Source organism: Jaculus jaculus, chromosome 8, assembly GCF_020740685.1.
Source record: "Jaculus jaculus isolate mJacJac1 chromosome 8, mJacJac1.mat.Y.cur, whole genome shotgun sequence".
NCBI lineage: Eukaryota > Metazoa > Chordata > Mammalia > Rodentia > Dipodidae > Jaculus > Jaculus jaculus.
Genome location: NC_059109.1, coordinates 86,069,293 through 86,079,927, shown reverse-complemented (window position 1 = coordinate 86,079,927; position 10,635 = coordinate 86,069,293). Strand labels below are relative to the sequence as shown.

General features: G+C 42.9%; 1 pseudogene; it reads left to right on the top strand.

Annotated features, from left to right (window-relative positions):
* The first annotated feature begins 1,950 nt into the window (after positions 1-1,950).
* LOC101594191 lies at positions 1,951-2,858 on the top strand (annotated as a pseudogene).
* Positions 2,859-10,635: the final 7,777 nt, after the last annotated feature.

Here is a 10,635-nt window from a genome sequence, read left to right as displayed (position 1 = left end):
CTCGAACTCACAGCGATCCTCCTACCTCTGCCTCCCGAGTGCTGGGATTAAAGGCATGCACCAACATGCCTAGCTGAGACTTCAATTATATTTTAAGTGAAGTTGTTAAAGTTTGGTGGGTAATGAGAGGAAATTTCCTCCATTCTATTCTTTTCAACCTAAGCAATATGGATGTGTGAGTATATAAAATTTATAGTACCAAAAAATGTCTTCCCTGTACCCTGCCATGGAATATACTGTTTTTAAATACTTGATTTTATTATCTTTATAGTTGACATCTAAAAAAGACCCAAGCATTGATTTTACTGCTTTTTTGCGTGTGCATGGGAAGACATAATGGGTACATTTCCGCATCAGTTTGTCAGTCTTGAAACTTTGATCTAAATAAAGGAACTGAAATTTTTACGTACTATTTAATTAAAGCCAACAGTTGAGTTTCCCCTCTACAGATGCACACATGTATTTGTATAAATGTGTATAGATGTTGGTCTTTATACATGCACATAGATCAACTTGTGTGTATTCACATAGATCAACTTGTGTATATGCACATAGAGACAGAATGTGCTACTATAGGAATATATGTAGAGAGAATAGACTATTTATTTGAACTGGTAAAATTTTGTGCAGGACTTGGAACAGATCTCACTGCATTGGTGTTACCCTGTCAAGTATATTTTCAAGTGCCTTTTTCTGATGATGATTCATACTGGACTGAATATCTATACCATGATAAGGTGGTTGGCCTTTATGAGTATGAGAAATTGTAATAAAACACGTGACCATGTGTTGCAACAAATGAAAATGTTCTCTTGTCCACTGTGTCTCTTGCTCACTAGCACATGCTCATCAAGTATGATTTTATTTCATCAGGTAGGTATGTGTTACCCAGTAAGGAGCATGTCCATGTCTGAAAGAAATTTATTTTGCCTAATAGCACATGCTGTTCCGATAATGGATGAAGGGGTTTGCAAGACCTACAATACTAATTTCTTTTTCTCAGAACAATTGCTTATTTTATTTATTTACTAGAGAGTGAGAGAAAGAGGCAAAGAGAATGGTCATACCAGGGCCTATAGCTCCTACACATAACTCCCAGTGCATGCCCCACCTTGTGTATTTGGCTTATGTGGGTACTGAGAAATCAAACCTGGATATTTAGGCTTTTCAGGCAAGCAAGAGCCTTCACTGCTAAGCCATTTTTCCAGCCCAGAAGAATTGCTTTTTAAGAGTAAGATTTTACTGTGACGTATCTGTCATTGCTGTCAGTGACACCACATGGAATCACTTTGCACCAATGGTGTACATGGTCTGGTGGTAGGACACACCTGGATTGGCTTTTTAACAGCCAGCCAACTGTCATTACCCATGCAACAAATGAAATTTATTAAGGAGAACACAAAATTGCACAAATGAGACTCAGTAGTTGCTAGTCTTCACTGGCCCCTGTTAAAACCATTTGGACTGGGGAGGTGGCTCAGTGGTTAAAGGTGGCACAGGTGTTTGGAGTTCGATTGCAGTGTCTGGAGGCCCTGGTACACCAATTCTCTCCGGCCCGCCCCCCTGTCGTGAAAAAAAAAATTACTGGACTGGAGAGATGGCTTAGCAGTTAAGCGCTTGCCTGTGAAGCCTAAGGACCCTGGTTCGGGGCTCCAGGCTCCATTGCCCAGGACCCACGTAAGCCAGATGCACAAGGAGGCACATGCATCTGGAGTTCGTTTGCAGTGGCTGGAGGCCCTGGCACACCCATTCTCTCTCTGCCTCTTTCTCTCTCAAATAAATAAGTAAAAGTAAACCACAAAAATTACCAAAAAAAGAAAAAGAAAAAGAAATTAGAAGGCGTTTGAATGGCTCTGAGTGGGGCTGGCCACGGACTGGAGGGATACTCTAGGCTGCGGGGCGTGGCTGGTCAGGCTGTGGCTGGGCTGAGGCGTCGTTATTTAAGAGATTATGGCATCTAAAACCAACAGTGTTAAAAAACGGAACTCCTGTAATGACATTGACAATCATTCCACTGATCTTCCTAGAAAGAGGCCCTCTAATTTCACTAAGAACATGAAGGAGGTTAAGAAATCTCCAAAACAGTTGGCTGCTTACATAAGTAGAACAGCTGGACAAGTCATGAAATGCCCAGATAAAGAACACAAGGTGATCTGTTGCAGAAAAAAGGTCATCACCCATTTCTAAATCCCTGTTGAAACAGTCCCTTAAAGTGGGGACGATGATATGGCAAATAAAGAAAATAAACTGGCTTGTGCAGGCCACCTGCCTGAAAAATTATGCATGATAGTGGAACATTTTTGGTCAATTGTAGTGATTCTGGTTCTTCAAACAGAAAGCCCATCATCAAAATACAGTGACTTTTCTCCTGAGGGTTCCCAGGACCGTGAAACAATGGCCCATGTTTTATTCAGCAGTAATTTGAGATTAAATGTAGCTTTAACTTTCTTGAGAAAGAGAAATATAACTGAACTTGTTGCCTATTTGGTAAGGATAGAAGATCTTGGAGTCGTAAATTGCCTTCATGTTCTAACTGATAGTTTACAGGAAGAAAAGCAATATATCTCACTTGGCTGCTATGCAGACTTGTTGCCTCTAGAAAAGTCATTACTTAAAAGCAAATTTGAAGAATATGTAATAGATGGCTTAAACTGGTTTCAAGCAGTAATAAAACGGTGGTGGTCAGAACTGTCATCCAAAACAGAAATTATAAATAATGGAAATATTAAAATTTTGAAGTAAAAATTAAATAGATTATGGGAACAGAAAACCATCTTACTTTGGTTCCAGGATATACTGGTAATATAACTCAGGATGTAGATGCTTATTTATTACAGTTGCATTTCTATAAAAGTTAAACTTCTTTCATTTGGGTAAATTTATTAATTAGTTTATTTTTGCTTTTTTGATTGATTTTATATAAATTCCACTAATTTTTCACTACTACTAGAATTGTTTACAGTATGTTGATGTATCTTAAGTTCTGACACATTAAATTACTACCTCCTGTAATGGTTAGTATAAAATCCCCCCCCCAAAAAAAAAAAACAAGAAAAACAATCCAAAGAATCAATGAGACAAAGAGTTAGTTCTGTGAAAGGATAAGCAAGATTGATAAACCTTTCGCAAATTGATCAACAGAAAGAAGAGACACAAATTAATAAAATTAGAGATGAAAAAGGTAACATCACAACAGATGCCAGAGAAATTTTAAAAATCATAGGGACATACTATGAGAGCATATACTCCACAAATTAAGAAAATCTGAAAGAAATGGATGAGTTCCTTGATTTATATGATCTACGTAAATTAAATCAAAATGAGATTAATCATTTAAATAAACCTATAACAAGCATGGAGATGTGAACAGTTATCAAAAATCTCCCAACTAAAAAAAGCTCAGGCCCAGACAGATTCACTGCTGCATTTTACCAGACCTTCACGGAAGAGCTAATACCATTGCTTCTTAAGCTTCTTCATAAAATAGAAAAAGAAGGAATTCTACCAAAATCTTTCTATGAAGCCAGCATCACCCTGATAACAAAACCAGGCAAAAGATACAACAAAAAAATTACAGACCTATCTCCCTCATGAACATAGATGTAAAATTTCTCAACAAAATATTGGCAAACACAATACAAGAATATATCAGAAAGATCATTCATCCTGACCAATTAGGCTTTCTCCCAGAGATGCAGGGATGGCTCAATATACGCGAATCGATAAATGTAACACATTATATAAATGGATTGAAGGACAAAAATTGCATGATCATCTCATTAGATGCAGAGAAAGTGTTTGACAAAATCCAACATCCCTTCATGATAAAAGTCCTACAGAGACTAGGAATAGAAGGAACATATCTCAATATAATAAAGGCTACTTATGACAAGCCTACAGCCAACATATTACTAAATGGAGAAAAACTAGAAGCTTTCCCACTAAAATAAGGAACAAGACAAGGGTGTCCACTGTCCCCACTTTTATTTAATATAGTACTGGAAGTCTTAGCCATAGCAATAAGGCAAAAGACACATAAAAATGATATAAATTGGAAAGGAAGAGATCAAGTTATTATTTGCAAATGATATGATTATATATATAAAGAACCCTAAAGACTCTACCAGCAAACTGTTAGAGCTGATAAACATCTATAGCTATGTAGCAGGATACAAAATAAATACTCAGAAATCAGTAGCCTTCACATATGCTAACAACAAACACACAGAGGATGAAATCAGAGAATCACTCCCATTCACAATTGCATCAAAGAAAATAAAGTACCTTGGAAAAAACCTAACCAAGGAAGTAAAGGATCTCTACAATGAAAACATTAAAACACTCAATCGAGAAATTGCAGAAGACACTAGGAAGTGCAAAAACATCCCTTGTTCCTGTATTGGAAGAATAAATGTTGTGAAAATGGCAATCTTACCAAAAGCAATCTACAGATTTAATTCAATCCCCATCAAAATTCCAAAGGCATTCTTCATGGAAATAGGACAAACAATCCAAAAATTCATTTGGAATCACAAAAAACCTCGAATATCTAAAATAATTCTGAACAGCAACCACTGGGAGCTCATGAAATTACAAAGATTGTGTACTGCAAAGGACACTGTAAATAAAGCAAAGAGGCAACCTACAGAATGAGAAAAAATCTTCGCTAGCTATATATCTGATAGAGGAATAATATCTAGGATATACAAAGAACTCAAAAAGTTAAATAAATCAAACATGCCAATTAAAAAATGGGCTATAGAGCTCAGTAGAGAGTTCTCAAAGGCAGAAATATGGATGGCATATAAGCATCTAAAAAAATGTTCTACATCCCTACTCATCAGTTAAATACAGATTACAACTACATTGAGATTACATCTCACTCCTGTCAGATTGGCTACCATCATGAAAACAAATGATCATAAATTCTGGCAGGGTTGTGAAAAGGAGGAACCCTTCTACACTGTTGGTGGGAATGAAATCTGGTCCAGCCATTGTGGAAATCAGTGTGGAGGTTCCTAAAACAGCTAAAGATTGATCTACCGTATGATGCAGCTATAGCACTCCTAGGCATATATCCTAAGGATTCATCTCATTTCCTTAGAAGTATGTGCTCAACCATGTTTATTGCCACACAATTCATAATAGCTGAGAAATGGAACCAGCCTACATGTCTCTCAACTAATGAGTGGATAATGAAGATATGGCACATTTGTACAATGGAGTTCTACTCAGCAGTAAAGAAAAAGTTATGAAATTTACAAAAATGGATGGACCTAGAAAATATTATGCTAAGTGAGGTAACCCTGGCCCAGAAAGCCAAATGCTGCATGTTCTTTCTCATATGTGGATTGTAGCTACAGATGATTGGGCTTCTGTGTGAGAAGGATAAAACTCAGTAGCAGAGGCCAGTAAGCTAAAAAAGCGATACAAAGGGAAGAGAAAGGAAGGGAGGAGGGTACTCAATAGCTTGGTATTGTACATATTTAAGTAGAAGAATAGATTAACGGGGATGAAAAGGCCCAAAGTGAGGTCAGGGTAGGAGATTGAGTAAAGGAAAGGTGGAGGGAGAGCTAATCAAAATCTAAAAGGATATAAATAAATCATATAGAATCCTCCAATTTTGGACAATGGAACACTCAGGAGCCATAGGTCGTTGCTAGAAAATTTTCAGTGCCAGGGATGGCATACCTTCCAGTGAGTTGATGGCCAGGGAGGTTCCTGATGCCCCCAAAACATTATAGGCAATTGTCAAGGCCCTTGGTTTCTCAAGGGAATCGATTTTAAGACCCTATTGCTGAAGACTCCACATACTTAAGTTGTAAGGCCACTGAGAAATCCTGCTGGAACTGAGATGATAACCTCCTCCATGTAGACCAGCTGACAGAAAGCTGGGAGAAGCCATTCTACAAGCAGTTCAATGGGAGAAAGAGATACCACCAGGTACTCAACAATAGACACTGCAAGCCTTATAATTGGCCAGCCAGGCCAAATGAGCCCACGGGTGCAACACTGGCAGGTCTGTCATGGTGGAATCCAACTGCCCTCCAATTGGACTGGAGGCCTGTTCCAAGGGAAGGAATACATCCCTGATACTGAAAACTTAAAACAGGGATAGTCATGAGCACTAGGGGTATAACATCCGCTGATATCTGGATAAGTGTTTATACTGTGCTTATCAAACTGGCCAGTAAGCACTTCTCCTAATATTCATACCCTTATATTAATGCTACTCTCACTTTGGGTAGAGAATCTTCTCTTTTCAGATGGCAGTCACCTTGGGACGACTCAGAAGGTATCATGGTGCTGGAAATAAATGGCTGAAAGGCCCACGAATTCAGAAGCCCAGAAATACTATCATGCTCCAAAGGGAGCTTAAGCGGGCCCCTGCATACCTCAAACTCCAGGCTTTACTCTCTGTTGGAAGCAAGTAAAGAATCCCTCTTCTCATTATATCAGAGCCCGCTCCTAATATAAAACTAGGTAAAAAGGGCATGAGATAGCCCTCAAGGATGGGAAATGAGTAATGAAGTGAACCACTTATTTGGTTTCTGTAAATAGCCTGCACCATAAGCCTTAATAGCCCACACTGTAAGCCTTAGTAGCTTGCACCATAAGCTGTAGCAGCCTGCCTCAGACCACCAAGGTCATAGGAGGCTGATACCATACTCTGCTACCCCCACCTAAGGACCTGCGCAAATGCTGACCTCCAAGGTCATAGGAGACTGGTACCACACTCTGCTACTCCCACCCAAGGACCTGCGCAAATGCTGACCACCAAGGTCATAAGAGAATGATTGGTCCACGAGGGGCTTGAACAAATTAAACTAATTGGCTTAGAAACTACGGCATGGCACAAACTGACTGGCTTGCACCCTGCGGGCTCCTGATATTAAAAAAATGATTGGTCTAATGCACAGGCTTTGTTAGAAACCCTATAAAAACTGTCCCGTTCCTACATTCGGGGCTCTGCAGTCCTCTACCCCTGTGTGGTGTATGACTGTGGGCCCCAGCGCGCTTGGAATAAAATCCTCTTGCAGTTTGCATCAAGACCGCTTCTCGTGAGTGATTTGGGGTGTCGCCATATCCGGGCAGAGCGTGGGGTCCCCCTCCTGGGGTTCCTTCATTTGGGGGCTTGTCCATGATTTGTGACCACCCCTCACACCCCAGAACCAACTTGGAGGTGATGGAGACCCCCCCCCTGGAATGAATGTGTGCTGGCCAGTGTTTCTGTTCTGAGTATCTGTTTTCTGGGACGTCTGAATATGTTTTCTGGGATGCGCGCTTTCAGTTTTTGGTTTGCAGCCGTCCTCTCGGGCCGTAAGGAACAGAGGACTGTGATCAGCAGACGTGCTAGGAGGATCACAGGCTGCCACCCTGGGGGACGCCCCAGGAAGTAAGGAAAACCAGGGACGCCTGGTGGTCTCATATTGTCGGTCAGAGGACCGAGTTCTGTTGTTGAGGCAGAGGGAGCCTCCGTGGTCGTCAGATCCTTTTGCCTGCTTGTGAAGGACACAGATGGGCCGCTGATGTCTAAATCTGTTAGTCTCAGTTGTGTGCGTTGTTGTCCTTTGTGTCTTTGTTTACAGTTTTTGTCATGTGACAGACGATTATAAATGACCTTAACTTGACTCTTGACCATTGCACTGAAGTTAATTAAGCCTAGGGCCCATAATTTGTCAGTTGAGGTTAAAAAGAGACCCTGACAAACGGTTTGTGCCTCCAAGTGGCCAAATTATAAGGTCAGATGGCCATCAGAAGGAACCTTTAATTCCGAGACTATTCTGGCTATTAAAGATATTATTTTTCAGAATGGACCAGGCTACCGTCCCAACCAGGAAGGATTTGATGGACAATCCCCCGCCATGGGATTCAGCCATGGCGGGGTCAGGCCATGGCTGAATAAACCAAGGAACTCAAGCTCCAGAGTCCTGACTCTCGAAAATGCAAAAAAGCCCTCTCCTGAGGGAGCCAGACCTCCCCCTTGCATCTATCCCTAGATTAAAGAGCCTCCGGCTTGGCCGGAGACTCAGCCTGCCCCTCCGCCCTTCCCAAAACTCCGCCCCTCACCCTTTCCAAGACTCCGCCCCCTGCCCTCCCTGAGCCTCCGCCTCCCAGCTTGCCCAGCTTGCCCAAGCTTCCTCCCTCCGCCCCTCCTGAGCCCCTGGAAATGGGAGGGCCGGCCGCAAAGACGCAGAGCCGGAGAGATGCTACCCCGGAGGGAACAAATACAATTGTAACACTGCCGCTATGTGAGGCAGGTCCTCCCATGAAGGGGGGCCAACTACAACCCCTCCAATATTGGCCTTTTTCCTCTGCAGATCTTTATAACTGGAAAGCTAACCACCCCCCTTTTTGAGAGGAACCCCAACGCCTCACGAGGCTGATGGAGTCTCTTATGTTTTCTCATCAGCCTACCTGGGATGATTGCCAGCAGCTGTTGCAGACTCTTCACAACCGCGGAACAAGAGAGAATTTTAATAGAGGCCAGAAAAAATGTCCCTGGGCCTACGGGCGGCCCATGCAGCTGCAGCATGAGTAGACATAGGGTTCCCTCTGACTCGCCCTGTTTGGGACCACAATACGGCTGAAGGTAGGGAGAGCTTAAAAATCTATCGCCAGGCTCTGGTGGCGGGTCTCCGAGGTGCCTCCAGAAGGCCCACCAATTTGGCCAAGGTGAGAGAGGTGATGCAGGGGCCAACGGAGTCTCCCTCAATGTTTCTTGAGAGGCTCATGGAAGCATTTAGGAGGTTCACACCCTTTGACCCCACCTCTGAGATTCAAAAAGGCTCAGTAACATTAGCTTTCATAGGACAGTCAGCTCCTGATATCAGAAAGAAACTTCAGACATTGGAGGGATTACAGGAAGCTGAGCTGCGTGATTTAGTAAAAGAGGCAGAAAAGGTATATACAAAAGGGAGACAGAAGAGGAAAAGGAGAGAAAGAGAGAGAGAAGAATGTGAGGAGAGATGTGAGAAAGAGAGAAGAAAGGGAGGATAGGTGGAATAGACGACAAGAGAAAAATCTTACCAGGATCCTGGCCACAGTGGTAGTAAAAAAAGGAGAAAGGGAGAGAAATATTTGAAAGTTTAGGACAGGCCCTGGGCAGATAGGGAACCTGGGCAACAGGACCCAACTTGATAGAGATCAATGTGCCTGTTGCAAGGAGAAAGGGCACTGGGCAAGAGACTGCCCTAAGAAGAACAGCAAAAGACCTAGGGTCCTAACCCTTGGAGAAGATGAAGACTAGGGAGGCCGGGGCTCGGAGCCCCTCCCCGAGCCCAGGGTAACTCTGAAGGTGGAGGGGAAGCCAGTTGAATTTCTCGTGGACACTGGCGCTGAACATTCAGTACTCTTGCAACCACTGGGAGGGCTAAAAGATAAAAAATCCTGGGTTCTGGGTGCTACTAGACAATGGAAATATTCATGGACTACCCGACGAACCGTTGACCTGGGAGTGGGATGGGTAACCCACTCATTCTTAGTCATTCCTGAATGTCCAGCGCCCCTCCTTGGTAGGGACCTATTAACCAAGATGGGTGTTCACATTTCCTTCAAATCAGAAAAACCAGAAGTGTCTGCTGGAGGTCGACCCATCACCGTGTTGACTCTCCAACTAGATGATGAATATCAATTATACTCTCCCCCGGTAGAGCCTAATCAAGACCTAAAGCCCTGGTTAGAACAATTTCCCCAAGCCTGGGCAGAAACTGCGGGCATGGGCTTGGAGAAACAAGTACCCCCACAGGTCATTCAAGTAAAAGCCAGTGCTACACCAGTATCAGTCAAACAATATCCCATGAGCCAAGAGACCCGAGAAGGAATTCGGCCCCATATCCTAAGACTGATTCAACAAGGTATTCTGGTACCGGTTCAGTCCCCCTGGAACACTCCCTTACTGCCAGTTAGAAAACCCGGAACCAATGATTACCACCCAGTACAGGATTTGAGAGAAGTCAATAAAAGAGTACAGGACATACATCCAACTGTCCCAAACCCTTACAACCTCCTTAGTGCCCTCCCACCACAGCGGATTTGGTATACAGTGTTGGATCTAAAAGATGCTTTCTTCTGCCTAAGATTACATTTGGACAGCCAACCTCTTTTTGCCTTTGAATGGAGAGACCCAGACACAGGAAGGACTGGGCAGCTCACCTGGACCCGGTTGCCCCAGGGATTCAAGAACTCCCCAACCATCTTTGATGAAGCCCTACACAGGGACCTAACCAATTTTAGAGTTCAACACCCACAGGTAACTCTCCTTCAATATGTTGATGACTTACTCCTGGCAGGAGCTACCCAACAGGAGTGTCGAAAAAGTACAAAAGCGTTACTACTGGAGCTGACTGACCTTGGTTACCGAGCCTCGACTAAGAAGGCCCAAATATGCAAAAGAGAGGTAACATATTTGGGGTACTCCTTGCGGGATAGACAAAGATGGCTGACAGAGACACAAAAGAGGACTGTAATACAAATACCAGTTCCAACTATGGCCAGACAAGTTAAAGAGTTCCTGGGGACAGCTGGGTTCTGCAGACTATGGATCCCAGGGTTTGCAACCCTAGCAGCCCCCCTCTATCCACTAACTAAAGAGAAAGGAAAATTCATTTGGACCTCTGAACACCAGGGGGCATT